A 16,502-nucleotide genomic window follows, 5' to 3' on the forward strand; every position below is an offset into this window, starting at 1 on the left:
ATGTTTTTTTCCCGCGTCAAGGTGTCTTCACACATCCCAGTGCTTCACACTTTGAATACAAGAGCTTTTCAAGCGCGATAAACAAAATGCGGTTCAAGACACAGAGTGGGATCCAAAATGTCCTCCAGATCGGCCTCCCCTCCTGCGTCGTGAGGTGTCCGAGGCTTGCAGAGACGTCATTGAAATTCGGCCAAACAATGGATGAAAAGGCCTTTAGATGTTTCGACGATAGATGACGTCACGAGACTCCTCTCAAACTTACTCATCCCAAATTCAGATAAATTATGAATAAATAAATAATAATCTTCTTTATCTTTAGTAATAATAAAGCTGAAAGTCTCTCTGTCCGGAGGATGTCTGTAGGATGTCTGTAGGATATCTGTAGGATGTCTGTGACGCGCATAGCGCCTAAACCGTTCAGCCGATTTTCATGAAATTTGGCACAAAGTTAGTATGTAGCATGGGGGTGTGCACCTCGAAGCGATTTTTCGAAAATTCGATTTTGTTCTTTTTTTATTCCAATTTTAAGAAAAAAAAACTATCATAAATTACGAAATTATCATAACGTGGAACCGTAACATGGGCACAAGCCAATTGGCGAGATACAAAATTATCACAACGTGGAACTGTAACGTCGGTACAAGCCAATTGGCGAGAAAATTCACCATACATTATTTTTAAATATACAAGCGAACCAAAATACCTTTAATTTTTCTATTACGGGCGAAGCCGTGCGGGTGCCACTAGTTACTAATAATAGAGCTGAAAGTCTCTCTGTCCGGAGGATGTCTGGATGTCTGTAGGATGTCTGTGACGCGCATAGCGCCTAGACCGTTCGGCCGATGTTCATGAAATTTGGCACAAAGTTAGTAGGTAGCATGGGGGTGTGCACGTCGAAGCGATGTTTCGAAAATTCGATTTTGTTCTTTTTCTGTTCCAATATTAAGAAAAAAAAAAAATCATAAGATGGACGAGTAAATGACGAAATTATCATAACGTGGAACCGTAACACGGGCACAAGCCAATTGGCGAGATACGAAATGATCCTAACGTGGAACCGTAAGATGGGTTCAAGCCAACTGGCGAGAAAATTCACCATCCATTATTTGTAAATATACAGGCGAACCAAAACACCTTTTGATTTTTCTATTACGGGCAAAGCCGTGCGGGTATCACTAGTAATAATATAAATGAAAAAGTGGCGAAGAGCTTGATCGTGTACAAAAATGAAGAAACCAATATATATATATATATATATATATATATATATATATATATATATATATATATATATATATATATATATATATATATATATATATATATTGTAACGGATTCGGTGCGACTTCCACTTTCTTGAAATGAAGACACAGTTCTTGATAAAACACAGGAAATTTATTTACACTATGTACAGGAAAGATCTTCAACAACTGCTAAATTCATCATCAGCAATTAAGCAATTATCACACAACACCGTAAACTCAACGTTTACACACGTATTTACTTCCAAATACGAAAACAACACAGCGAAATGCCTCGCAATAAACAGAGCAAAAATGCACTCAGTTCGAAATCTGAATCGAAACTGACTGTTTATCCATCGCTAACGGCTTAAATACACCGAAAAGAATTTTCCACAACATTCTTACCTCTTCGCGAAATGCGTAGACCGTTATCAATGAAAAGAAAGAAAATAGGGGAGCGTATACTTTAGCGGAATGAAAAGGGGTTGTATATCCATTACGGGAAACTATTTACAGGTTACGTTACTACAATAATTACTATTTACAGGATTTGTAACATTGCCCCCTTCCTAAGGACTGCACGTCCCGGGCAGTACAATCCCCAGAAAGGGTGCCAAACTTCTATCACAAGTTTACAAATATACACATTAATTAATAACTAACAGATACAGAAAACACAATAATAACAAGAAATATTACTAAACATTAAAAGCAAAAATTATCTACAACTTTTATGTTATCAACCATGGTTGTTTACGTAATACTCATGAACTATGGCCATAGTATGGGGCTAACCGATCATAATGTACAACCCTAGGTTTTGCATTAGGTGATTTTTGGATCCTCACTACGACGTCATTTAGTCGGTTAACGACTTTGTAGGGTCCATCCCAATGCGACTGCAATTTGGGTGAAAGACCTTTCCGTCGGATGGGATTCCATAACCAAACCTTGTCGCCTTCGTTGAATTCATGTCCAGTAGACCTTGTGTCGTATCTGGTCTTCATCTTCTCCGCCGCGATGTTGATTCGCTCTCGTGCGAAGTTATGAACGTCTTCATCACAAGGTAGCCGAAGCTCTCGTCCGAAGAGCATCTGAGATGGGGCATATCCGGTAGTCTCGTGGACAGCACTGCGGTAGGCCAGCAGGAACAAAGGTAGCTTCTTGTCCCAATCCTGTTGATTTCTGGATACCATAAGTGAGAGATTATTCAGGATTGTGCGGTTAAATCTCTCCACCATGCCGTCTGATTGTGGGTGTAGTGGTGTTGTCCTAGTTTTCTCAATTCCGAGAATTTGACATAGGCCCTTAAACACAGCAGAGATGAAATTCCTCCCTTGATCGGAATGAATCTGCAAAGGTGTTCCATATCTCGAGATCCAGTGTTGGACTAGAGTCTCTGCTACGGTGGTAGCCTCTTGATCTGGAATGGGATATGCTTCCGGCCATTTGGTGAAGTAGTCGATGGAAACAAGAATGTATTTGTTCCCATCAGCAGTTCTTGGTAGAGGACCCAGGATGTCGATCCCAATTCGTTCGAAAGGAGCTCCAACGTTGTACAGATGTAGCTTCCCTCTGCTTCTCTTCTTCGGTCCTTTACGAGCAGCACAGGCGTCACAAGAATGGCACCACTTCTCCACGTCATCCTTCGCCTTGCTCCAGAAGAAGCGCTCCCGAACTTTATTGAGGGTTTTCAAGACACCAAAATGTCCTCCAGTCGCACTACTATGTATTTCTTTCAGAACATCTGAAATCCTTGATCGGGGAAGTAGTAACTGCCACCTAGATGTTTTGCCGTCGTCAGATTCCCATTTCCGGTGTAGCACGCCGTTCCGTAAATGGAGTGAGTTCCATAAAGCCCAGTATCTTTTTGTTGCAGGACTGAAGATAGAAACGTCCTGCCAGCTAGGGCGTCGACTGTCACTTTCCATGAACTCCAAAATTGGTTTTATGTCGGGGTCTTCAAGTTGATCTTTTCGAACTTGGTCATCACTCCATGGATCAGGTTCTGATGATGTTGGAGTCACTGTCACCTGATAGGCGGTAGGGCTAGTCGTTCCATACTGTTTCTCCATTCGGGAACAATAGTGGCAGTTCTCAGGACAAGGTCTCCTTGATAAAGCGTCAGCATTACCGTGAGATAACCCTTTCCGATGCTTGATCTCCATGTCATATTCCTGGAGCCGCTGTATCCATCTGGCTATCTGGCCTTCTGGATTCTTGAAGTTCAAAAGCCAAGTTAACGAGGCATGATCTGTCCGAAGCAGAAATTTTCGGCCGTAGAGGTAATGATGGAAGTGTTCTACAGCTTTCACTATGGCCAGTAACTCCTTTCTGGTGACGCAGTAATTTCGCTCCGACTTTGATAAGCATTTGCTCCAATAAGCGATGACATGTTCATTTCCGTCAATTTCTTGGGATAAAACAGCTCCGATGCCCTCGTTGCTCGCATCAGTGTCCAGGATGAAGGATTTTTCAGGCTGAGGATAGGCGAGGATAGGCGTTGATGTTAAAGCCTCCTTCAGTCGTAGAAATGCATCTTCGCATTCTTTGGACCATTCAAACTTTTGCTTGCTCTCCGTCAGCTTATGCAAAGGTCGTGCAATGTTGGAAAAACCCCTCACAAACTTCCTGTAGTACGTGCAGAGCCCCAGGAAACTTCGCAGCTGATGGATGTTTTCGGGACGACTCCAACTCTTGACAGCAGATACCTTTTCTGGATCGGTTTGTACACCTTCAGAAGAGATGATGTGACCAAGGTAGTTCACTTCCCGGCGAAACAAATTACATTTAGACGGGCTTAACTTCAAATTGGCTTCCTTAAGCTTTTGCAGCACCTTCCTAAGATTTGCCAGATGTTCTTCGAAACTGCGTCCCACGATGATGATATCGTCTAAGTAGACCAGACAGGATTCGTAGGAAAGTCCTCTTAACACTGTCTCCATAAGACGCTCGAACGTAGCTGGTGCATTGCAGAGGCCGAAGGGCATCACTTTAAACTGCCATAAGCCTTGTCCAGTTGTAAACGCTGTCTTCTCTCGGTCATCAGGGTGTATCTCAACCTGCCAGTAGCCGCTCTTCAAGTCCAGGGTCGAAAACCACTTGTGTCCGGAAAGAGTGTCTAAGGTGTCGTCTATCCGTGGAAGAGGGTAACTGTCTTTCTTGGTGATTTCATTCAGTCGTCGGTAATCGACACAAAATCTGGTGGAGCCATCTTTCTTTCGGACCAAGACGATGGGAGAGGCCCAAGGACTGGATGAGGGTTCGATTACATCATTCTCCTTCATCTCTTTCAGGAGGGTTTCAACCTCTTCCTTCTTAGCGAACGGTAGTCGTCTTGGATGCTGTTTAATAGGGGGTGTTCTCCAGTGTAAATCCTATGCTGCGTTAAATTCGTACGGCCAACATCCTCCGATGTAGATGAAAACAGATGCTTGAAGTCGTCCACCAATTGTTCCGCAGCAGTTCTTTGATCCTTCGATAAGGGTGCACTCCCAATTAACTTCGATGTCAAGGACTCAGAAGACACAGTCTCGGGGGAATTGATTCTTCTAATGATGCAGTTTACGGGAGTACAAGTTGCTAACACTTCGCCTTTCCGGATATTCCTTGGCCTTTCACTCACGTTGGCGACTCTCACAGGAATTACATCCTTGGAAAGGTCCACAAGCGTAGATGCCACCAGCACTCCTTTTAGGTTATTGCTTAGGTTAGGGTATTCAATGAGTCCAAATCGAAAACTATTGCTTTCTTCAAGGGAGCCAGGTATTAATGATTCTGACCTTGAGGGAATCGATAAATCTGTTTGAGCTATTATTTGATGAGCGGATTTTACATCACTCTCTGCAGGGAAAACGGCTATGTCTTCTCTCATCGAGTGCAGCTCATTAGTCTTGAAGTCGAGAGTGAAGTCATATTTCTTCAAAAAGTCCAATCCGAGAATGAAGGGGTCCGCGATATTAGCGACGAATGCCGTATGATGGTAGGTGGCATTCCCAAACACTATTTCCAAGTCCACTTTACCGTCAATCTCAATTTTGTCACCTGTCACAGTCTGGAGACTTACGCGTGGCGATGTCCACAGCAGTTTCAATCCAAATTCACGAGCCACATCTGTCCTAATGATTGTCACATTGGCTCCAGTGTCAACAATCAGTCTGCAGGGGTTCCCATTTACAAGTGCGTAAATGAAAAGTCCATCACTGCCACTACTAGAAGAGGAAATCTGCAGAGCTTTAGTGGTGGTGATTTCCTTCCCTCGCGTAGCTTGGCGAGCCGGACAACTCCTTCGCAGGTGTCCTTCACTACCGCATTTCCAGCACTTCTGCTCTTGTTTCTTTTGGGCTGTTATGCTGCTCAAATGTCTTGTCAAGTCACCGAGTTGTCTCTCAAGTTCAGCGAGGTGGGACGACCTGGAATCAGACTCATCAGCTTCCTGTCCGGATTAGATGGCGATCCACACGGGTTGCTTCTTGGGCGGCCTCGTATCTCATCGCATACACAACGGCAGAATTCAAGTCTTTGACATCCGCCATCCGTAGAGCTTTCTGGATTTCCGGATCTCGAACCCCGTCGATGTAGTAGTTGAGTGCCAGGTTGTCTCGAACATCCGCAGGGCAGTCGTAAAAAGCAAGATGAGACAATCTCTCGACGTCCGCCGCTAGCTCTTGCAGGGTTTCCCCGGTTTTCTGGAAACGGGACTTCAACTGGAGTCGGCTGAAATCTTTCTGGCACTTCTCACCGAAGCGAAGCTCCAACGCAGATGTGAGGGCGGCGAAATCCAGGCGCTGGCTGTCCGGAAGGGTCTGGAGAATGTCCGCTGCGTCACCTCTCAGGGATGATGCTACAAGATGACAGGCCTTGGTAGCAGAGTCCCATCCGTTCGCTTCCGCCACTATCATGAATTGAGTTTTGTAAACCTGCCACGAAGTTTTCCCATCAAATGTGGCAAGTTTAATGGACGGTCGAGCAACCGATGTGGGAGCGCCAAACTGTACAGAGCTGCTTTCCGCGGTCGCCAGTCTCCTTTCCACGTCCTTAAAGATCTCTTCTTTAAGTAGAGTAAATTTCTTGTCTTCTTCTTCCAACTTATTTTCCACATTGGCGATACGCTCTTCCACAGTATCAAATTTTTCTTCCAGAGCCTCAACTTTATCTCCCATTGCGGTTAGTTGATTCTCCATCATGGTTTTCATCGACGTTAGGTCCCTTTTTATTTCATCTTGACTTGTAGTAATTTTAGCAGTTAAATCACTATTTAACTGTTCTTGGTTAGTCGCCAATTCATTTTTCAATTGTTCTTGGTTAGTCGCCAATTCATTTTTCAATTGTTCTTGGTTAGTCGCCAATTCATTTTTTAATTGTTCTTGGTTAGTCGCCATATCATTTTTTAATTGTTCTTGATTAGCCGCCAAACTTTCGGTCAAGTCACTTTTCACGGCATTAATTGCTGCCAGAAGTTGTTTTAATTGGTCATCCATTGCGCGAGTAATCACCATAAAAACAAAGTCTATAAATTCAAACAGTCTTTATGAAAAAAAAAAATGTCCAAAGTCACACTTACTCCAAGAAAGTCCAGAAGAAGCCCCACGTTGGGCGCCAAATTGTAACGGATTCGGTGCGACTTCCACTTTCTTGAAATGAAGACACAGTTCTTGATAAAACACAGGAAATTTATTTACACTATGTACAGGAAAGATCTTCAACAACTGCTAAATTCATCATCAGCAATTAAGCAATTATCACACAACACCGTAAACTCAACGTTTACACACGTATTTACTTCCAAATACGAAAACAACACAGCGAAATGCCTCGCAATAAACAGAGCAAAAATGCACTCAGTTCGAAATCTGAATCGAAACTGACTGTTTATCCATCGCTAACGGCTTAAATACACCGAAAAGAATTTTCCACAACATTCTTACCTCTTCGCGAAATGCGTAGACCGTTATCAATGAAAAGAAAGAAAATAGGGGAGCGTATACTTTAGCGGAATGAAAAGGGGTTGTATATTCATTACGGGAAACTATTTACAGGTTACGTTACTACAATAATTACTATTTACAGGATTTGTAACAATATATATATTCAGTGAAGCACCGTTTTTATGCGTTTTTGAAGGGAATATGCGGAAAAGGCGTATAAATGAAAAACGTATAATTGATAAAACCATACTAAAGAGAAACACATAAACGGTGCTTCACTGTATATACACTGCTCGAGATTGAAAATGCAACACCAAGAAGGAGTGTTCAGACGTACATCACTGAGTTATGTAAATGATGTGAAATGTCATTTGTGGTTACAGTTAAAGACGCGAGAATAGAAAATATTAGTTAAACAATGATCAACAATGATATTACTGTTATTTAACATTTATTTTATCATTATAGAAAAACTTGTGTTATAGTAATAAAAAATTTTTAAACCGTCAGTTTTTTGTGGGCCCCCTATATTATGGGTATATATATATATTATATAAAAATGGAGTTTGGTAAATTTGTTCCTTAAGATCTCAGAAACTACCCGGCAGATTTGGCTGAAACTTTCACCGTTTGTTCTTTTTGGCACTGGGGAGGTTTGTAGACCAGTTCGAAAAAAATCCGACTGATAGTTCCTTTTTTATTCTAATTTGTCCAAATTTTCGCATAAATGCCCCAATATGACGGTGAAAAAATATGTGCACATATTAAAATTATGTGTCCATCGAAAGCGCTTATTTTTCTGCTGAAGATGGCATCTGTTACAAAGTTCTTAGTTGTATGAAAAACGAGTTATGGGCTTTTTTGTTCCATGTTCGAAGGCTTTCCTCAATACAATTCATTTTTTAATGTATCATCTCAACTCCCAGTTCAAAGAAAGAATTGTTGAATATTTTTGTGTTTCGTCTGACTGTTTGAGGCTTTTCTCAAGTCAAATCTTAAAGTAACGTTTTTTCCCCAAGATTGGCTAATAATAACTAGATTTGGCTGATTATTTTTCATTTAAACGGAACTTCAATTGTAATTACTGGGTTTTTTTATATTTATTTGTGCTGATTGGACACTTAATCATTATCCAATCTAACAGCAGAAACCTCGCCAAAATTTATGTAGAAAGATTTCAGTAGCGGATGCATTTGGCATTTTTTTCAACTGTCGCGGTTTTTGAAGCCAAAGACTATGTAATAATGTTTGTCAGCTTTCAGAATGTAAACAAAATATCGCCAATAAAGAATCATTAAAAACTTTTTTTACTGTAAAATAATCCAACAACTAAATTAGACAAATCCATAAACAGCACAAAAACTTCCATTAATGTGACTTTGTGCACAAATTCAAACCAACGTCAAATTTTACTACTTATTTTGGAAACATTACGGATGAAATTGTCTAGCGCCATTTTATGGTGACCAAAAGTATTTTAGCATATGGCGACAATATCTCTTTAACAAAAATTAGTAACATACCGTTTTACAAAGTAAGGAGGGGGAGCATTATTCAAGGTATCCCAAAACGATTTCCGCAAATTCGGTAATATTTTAAATCGCACCAAGAACCCACAATAATTGAAATTTTCCAAAATAACTAAAGCAAGTTTAAATGGGATCACGTGCGCGCGGCTACATTTTTTTAAACAGTTCGTTCTTCAATAGACATGCAGAGAAGGTAAGACTCAATGTAAAAGAAAAAAAAAAAATTAACTGATAAAACTTTTTAAACATGTGAAGTTTAATTTCATATTTCGGAAATTCTTCACATTTGTATACGCTTAAATTTCGTGTTTTCGTTTCTAAATGAATACTATTTTGCTCATTTTACTTACTGCTACTTTAGTTTTATGAGTAAGGAAGAAGCTAGATTTTAAATCACGTCAAAAAGGTGTGTTTTAAGTTCTTTCACTTAAAACAGAAAACAAATGCAAGTAACGATTGTTTCTCATAATTATTGCTAACCCAGGCAACGCCGGGTATTTTTGCTATTTGTTTACATTTTTCTTTGCCAAAGAAAAAACATCCGCTTCACTTGCAAAAGGGCTGGGTTCCGGTAGCGTGATCGCTTGGCGAGTTAGGCGCTGAGCAGTTCAGTCTAGGATTATATCTTTAAAGCAACCGTAAATGTAATTCATTGTTTTGGCGATTTGTTTTGGAAGAAAAGAAACTTTTGATTTGTTTTTATCCGAGTGAAATGTACGATATTTTCTTCTTTTTTTCTAACGATGATTTTTAAATGTTCCACTGGATGTTTTTTTTTTCGTTAGACGGATGGATTATGAGAGCGTGGTTGCTGGGCGAGTTTGGCGATAAACAATAGAGTTGCGGAACTATTTTTACATTTGAAAGATATTATTTGATATCTTTTTTTTTTTTTTTTGTTTATTTGCGAAATATTTTAAATTGTAGTAAAAACCGCTTCACTCGCTAAATAGAGTTTTAAAGCAACTGTAAATTTAATTTAATGATTTGACGAAAAGTTTTGAATTCCAAAGAAACCTTAATAGGTTTTTTTTTCTTTAAAAAAATGTGTACGCATTTTATACAAAGAAAAATGATCATTTTGCGTCAGAGGGGGAGAGTGCGTCAATTTTTTTTTTTTTTCATTCAGCGGACTTCCATTAAGTTTTTAGCACGGGCATCGCTGTGCGGGTACTGCTAGTATATATATAAAATCCATAGTAGGATTTGAAAAAAGGTTTTTGAAATCATTTATACTAAAAGTTTCCAGAAAGAAAAACAGCCGGTTAGAAAGTTTACGTCTGTCTCAAAACCAAAAGTTTGTGAGCGCAGAGATCGTCCTTTTGTCAATACACACCGAAGAAATCGTCCGCGTTCCGGGATGGGGGGGGGGGGGGGAGAAGCGCAACGAAAGCAAACGGAGGGAAATATTTCCTAAACGCAAAAGAAAAACTAATTCTGAATTCCGGCAAATATCCATCGAACAGAAAATCGAGGGCGTTTTAAAATGTTTTGCATTCATTCGAAGCGCCCTATAAACATAAATCTCGCCGAACGGACGTCGAATACAAAATGGACCTTTCGAATGCATTCGAACGCGCCGTTGAAGTGTCTTCGGAAGGGATTTCGGAAAATTTTTCAGCTTCTCTATGGAGGAGAAAAAACGGGAGATATTTCAGATTTATTTTTTTTATCTTCTCCCGGAATTCTCGTTTTATTTATTTATTTTTGAAAGGAAAGAACTCTCGCGTTCGCTTCGATTTACGGAGGAGGCTTTCTGCGGATTAGAACGTCTCCGGGAAGAGAACTTTAATGAAGTTCCGTTCTATACCTGGAAGATTGGAATGGTTTTTTTTTTTTCGTTCGATTTTTAAGAATCTCGGTGCTCTATTTTGACGGATTGCGAGCGATGCATTGGTCAGGGAGTTTCAGTCTTGTCTTCTTTACTAATAATAGAGCTGAAAGTCTCTCTGTCCGGAGGATGTCTGGATGTCTGTAGGATGTCTGTGACGCGCATAGCGCCTAGACCGCTCGGCCGATTTTCATGAAATTTGGCACAATGTTAGTATGTAGCATGGGGATGTGCACCTCGAAGCGATTTTTCGAAAATTCGATGTGGTTCTTTTCATATTCCAATATTAAGAAAAAAAAATATCGTAAGATGGACGAGTCAATTACGAAATTATCATAACGTGGAACCGTAACATGGGCACAAGCCAACTGGCGAGAAAATTCTTACATTATTTGTAAATATACAGGCGAACCAAAAGACCTTTTGATTTTTCTATTACGGGCAAAGCCGTGCGGGTATCACTAGTTTTCAAATAAATGAGCACTTCGATAGGGTTCTGTTTTCAGCAGTCAACCCCTCAGGTCCCCCTCACACGAGGCAACAGAGTGGAATCAATTTTCGAACGGGCGGTTATCAAGACGTGTAACCAATGTAGAAAAATAAAGGGACTCTTCGGACCAGGGCCGCAGAGAGGCAATGCCTTGTCAGTCATGTTACCGGGCTCGTCCCGCCCCCCAAAAAAAAGAAAAAAAGAAGAAAAGTAAAGAAAAGGATAAAAAGAAGAAACAAAGGGGAAAGAAGCAAAGAAAATGGGGGGAGAAGAAGAAAAATAAGTGGGGGAAATATATCAAAACTCCTTGCTAGAAAACAATTTGCTCTATTTTAAGTGCCATAGGAGTAAATATCAAAAGAGTAAATTTTACGTTTCTTCTTATTCGGAGTCCCCCCCCCCCCCCATTTTAAATTCTTTTTTTTTTCTTCCTTTTTTCCCTTCATTCTTTTCTTTTTCTCTCTTTTTTTTGAGCAATCACGATTGCTTATTGCTTTCATTTGACTGTTTTGATGTGCTATCATTTTATTTTCCCGCCAGCACCCTCTGCAGCACCCGACCGTCTCCTCACAATGCTGCTCCTATAGCCAAAAACGTCTCCAGGTTGCATCCATATCCTACACACACGCGCATGCATACACCACACACACACACCTACACACATGCACACACACGCAAACATACAGACACCTGCACATACACACACACCTACACGCAACTACCCACACACTCATGCCTGCACACAGACACAAACACATATGCTTCACACACATACACATTCCCCCCCCAAACACACAAACACTCATACACACAACTACCCACACACTCATACCTGCACACAGACATAAACACACATGCCTACACACATACCCCTTACACCCAAACACACATACCCCCCACACTCACATAAACACACACACACTCGTGATTGCGAAAAACATAATTTGAATTCAACATTACAAAATTCAAATTAATATTTTTTTTTTTTTTTTTGCGTCAATGTCGCCGGGCCCTAGTTTCCGACTAGTTTCACATGGCCTGTTGTCGGGCCTGTATCAGACACACCAGGCACATGTACAGCTACCATTCTCATCCTGATCAGTTGAATACTCTCTTCAGTTGATTCAAATAATCAGGACATGGCCGGGCGGCATATCAAGAACATTTACTCGGCTTGAGACCTTGTAACAGTTTTAGTACTCCTGATTGGATAGCCGACACAAATACGTCACCCATGTTTTTTTCCCTCATCCAACGTATGTGAAAAAACTTCGTTCCTCAGAAAATCTGATTTCACGTTTGAGTTTTTTTAATGTCCCCCCCCCCCCTTGCTAGTAATGTCTAGGAAATGTCGTTTTGAAATGAAACAATAATAAGAACATACTGGAACCGCTGTACAGACAAGTCGACGCATCAGTTTAAGTTTAGCCATTTTGAATCGGATTTTTCATTGATGCGGAGCTAGGGTTACCACAGCAAAGTTACGGGTTCTGCCAAATCAGCCAAAAATAATATTGTTACAAATTCTGTAAATAGTAATTATTGTAGTAACGTAACCTGTAAATAGTTTCCCGTACTGAATATACAACCCCTATACATTCGGCTAAAGTATACGACAACCTATTTCTTTTTTTGTTCGTTGATAAAATTTGATAACGGTCTACTATTTTCATGAAGCGTTTGGAATGTTGTGGAATATTTGAGAGATTTCTTTCGATGTTTATAAAAGCGTCCCGCGTGATAAAAAGTTGAGTTTCGATTGAGAATTTGTTCTGAGAGTGTATCAGCTCTGTTTATTGCGAGGCATTTCGCTGTGTTGTTTTTCGTATTTGGAAGTAAATACGTGTGTAACCGTTGAGTTTACGGTGTTGCGTGATAATTGCTTAATTGCTGATGAATAATTTAGCAGTTGTTGACGATCTTTCCTGTACATAGTGTAAATAAATTTCCTGTGTTTTTCATCAAGAACTGTGTCGTCCTTTCAAGAAAGTTTGAAGCCGCACCGGATCCGTTACAATATTTTATTTAATAAACATTTCACGTGGCGCTAATCATTGCTCGAAGTAAAAAATCACCAAACGCAATAACTTGCCAGAAAAGACAACCAATCAACCACGCACTCCAATCCAAAACGGCTGATCTTAAGCTGATGCGCCGGCTCTCATATAGAGGAGCCTTAGAGCAGGGGGGCATTTCAGCACTTTTTTGGGGGGTCAAGTTTCTTAAATATGAGTTTCCTTACTATGGTACAAAACACATACTGGTTAACAGGAGTTGGTCATAAAACGGGTCAAATATCAAACAAAAATAGTGTTTAAAAACATGATAACTTAATTATAAAATGAATTAAAGTTTATGACAAAATTTTAACTCATTTTGTATAAAACACCCTACATAAGTCATCTTTGAAATAACGGAAAACACTTGCTCGTGCCTGGAAATGTGTCGAGTTTAATCAACTATTACTGAAAACTAGAGAGATTTTTCAAGAATAAACATTGGTTTGTGATTTACAAAAATTGAAATTTGCCCATTTTTTATCATTCTGCTCAAAACATTTAGGAGTGTGACCACCCCCTCTCACCCCTCCTATTTGCCCCCCCTTCCTTAGAGTAAGCGGAGCAATCTCTAAAGTAGAGGAGTGACGTTTTTATGTGCTAACCCAATCAGCAATCTCCAAGTTTTTATGTGATCTCTAGCGAAGTAAAGGTTGATTATATGCTCGACTCACGACTAAACGACTCGAGTCGACTCGGTTCAGTTTTAACAGCGTTGTGGAGCTGCTGCTCGAATAAATTCGGCTAATTAGAAGAAAAGTTGATTCAACTAAACAGCCATTGGGTGACGCGGCGAAAAAGGGCAGTCGACAAGTTGACAGGCATCTTTTTTCGAAAATCCTCAACCGCCTATGTGCAAGAGGCCTTAGAGACCACGGGAAATATGGGTTCCCCCGAGTTCAAAACTCATTAAAAAAAATTATTTGACCCAATTAATTTATAAATTGTGTTCGTTTAATGTTACTCGTACACGCATTTTTATAAAAATATGCTTGTGAAACATATACGGTCGCGATATCGGTTAAAAGAGCATCCCGCTTAACGTAATAAATTTTCAGTGTACCAAACCAGCGTCATTTGTTATTTCGATCCCGAAAAATGGAATATCACGCCTATTAGAATAATTTTTAGAGTCAAATTGACTATTTTATTAAGCGGGTTTGACTGCAGTTTTATTTAATTGTTTTCACTTATTTAAATATCTAGTTAATTAATTATTTAAACTTTCCAGCTGTGTAGTTAAGATTATATTTTCAATACAGATGAAGCTTGGGTATTTCATATTTTATGAAAAACAGCGTGACAGGTGATACAAAATGGGAGATACTGCGTAAGGTGGAGTGTGACACTTTGCGAAAAAAAGTGGGAAGGGGTGGAATTCATTGGAAAAAAAGCGTGACACTTTGAAAAAAAAAGTGAGTTGGGGGTGGAATTCGTTTTAAAAAAGTGTGACACTTTGTGAAAGAAAGTGGGGAGGGGTGGAATTCATTTAAAAAAAGTGTGATACTTTGTGAAAGTGGGAAGGGGTGCAATTCATTGAAAAAAAGTGTGACACTTTGTGAAAAAAAGTAGGTAGGGTGGAATTCATTTTAAAAAAGTGTGACACGTTGTGAAAAAAAATGGGTAGGGGTGGAATTCATTAAAAAAAGTGTGACACTGTGAAAGAAAGTGGGGAGGGGTGGAATTCATTATAAAAAGTGTGATACTTTGTGAAAGTGGGAAGGGGTGGAATTCGTTGAAAAAAAAAGTGTGACATTATTTATATGGACACCCCTCAAGGATGTCGTGCCACATGAGCCGACCAAGGAGGATAGAAGAAAGGGGAGACGCTCAACGCAACAAAACCTGAAGCTAAAACCGTAACCGGGTTTAACTGACGCGGGGAAAAGTCTACCCAAAACATTCGGATTTGAAGGTTTTTTTTTATCAGTGCTATTTTACCCAGAATGCTGCGTTCAATAGTCAATATTTTCAGTTAATTTAACTAAAATGCCCGGGAAACAAGATTCCAGGGATATCTTTCCTGCCATTATAAAAGAATATTTAAATGTAAGGTTTACGTATTGGGGAAAAAATATTGAAAGAAAAAAAAAAGCAATTCACTTAGACAATTATATTCAAAATTATTACACTTTAAAGGGCAATAGTGGGTAACACAAAGGGTTAGATATTTTGCAGGCAAGAAGTCATTTATGCCAGGACAGTGGAAAAAATGGCAAAAACAGAATTAGAGAAAGTTGGATTGAGTTCTGTTAACAAAAAGATATAGGAATAAAATTTTTTAGCTATCAATTTTATTATTTACTAGTGGCACCCGCACGGCTTTGCCCGTAGTAGAAAATGAAAAGGTCATTGGTTCGCCTGCATATTAACAAATAATTGAGGATGAATTTCTCGCCAATTGGCTATGTTAAATGGCTCACCCATGGCTTATAACGATTCCACGTTATGATGATTTCGTAATTTACTATTCCACGTTGTGATGATTTGCTCGGAAAAAGTTTCTTAAAATTAGAATATAAAAAGAACCATATCGAATTTTCGAAAAATCGCTTCGAGGTGCACACCCCCATGCTACATACTAACTTTACCAAATTTCATGAAAATCGGCAGAACAGTTTAGGCGCTATGCGCGTCACAGACATCCTACAGACATCCAGACATCCTCCGGACAGTGAGACTTTCAGCTTTATTATTAGTAAAGAAGATTATATTTATTTATAATTTGCAAAATTTGCGTTTAGGAACAAAAGTAATCCTTTTAAACCTCCACCACAACATGTTGCAATATAATGCAGTAAAATTTCTCTATGAGCCTAATTCTTTTAAACTTAAAATTTCAGATAAGTAAATTTTTTTCAAAATTAGGTTTAAAATTTAGGTTTGGCACATTTCTGCCAAAGGTAGGAAAAAAAAATTCTAAAAGTGTCCTTGGAGCCGACAATGGACTTGACATTTCATCTCTGGCGCCACGTCTCCGATTGATGACGTCATTTCCGTTTCAAGTCGAAATGTCACCTCCATCGTGACGAAAGAACCGAAAAGAAATAACTCTCGCGAAATTGAGCTGTTACTTAAGCGGGACGTTTCGAAAGAGTCTCGAGCAAAGCCCCTCGCGTGTGACGAACGAACGTCACGTGACTGACTGCTGTGTGAAATCACGAAGGGGCGAAAATGATGCCACTTCCACGCCACTTCCGATGACAAATGGATGAAGGAGCGTCAGTGGCGCATTCGAAACGGAGTGGCTTTTCATATCGTTTGACATCCTGGTAGGTTGATGCAGATAGATAGCGAAACAGACAGATATAAATAGATAGATAAAATAGATAAATGTAAAAGGATACGTATAAATAGATAGAAAATTTAAATAGTCTAATATTTTAATAGTCTAATATTTAAATAGTCTTTATATCTATTAGAA

The sequence above is a fragment of the Uloborus diversus genome, unplaced genomic scaffold, assembly GCF_026930045.1.
Source record: "Uloborus diversus isolate 005 unplaced genomic scaffold, Udiv.v.3.1 scaffold_15, whole genome shotgun sequence".
Classification (NCBI taxonomy): Eukaryota; Metazoa; Arthropoda; class Arachnida; order Araneae; family Uloboridae; genus Uloborus; species Uloborus diversus.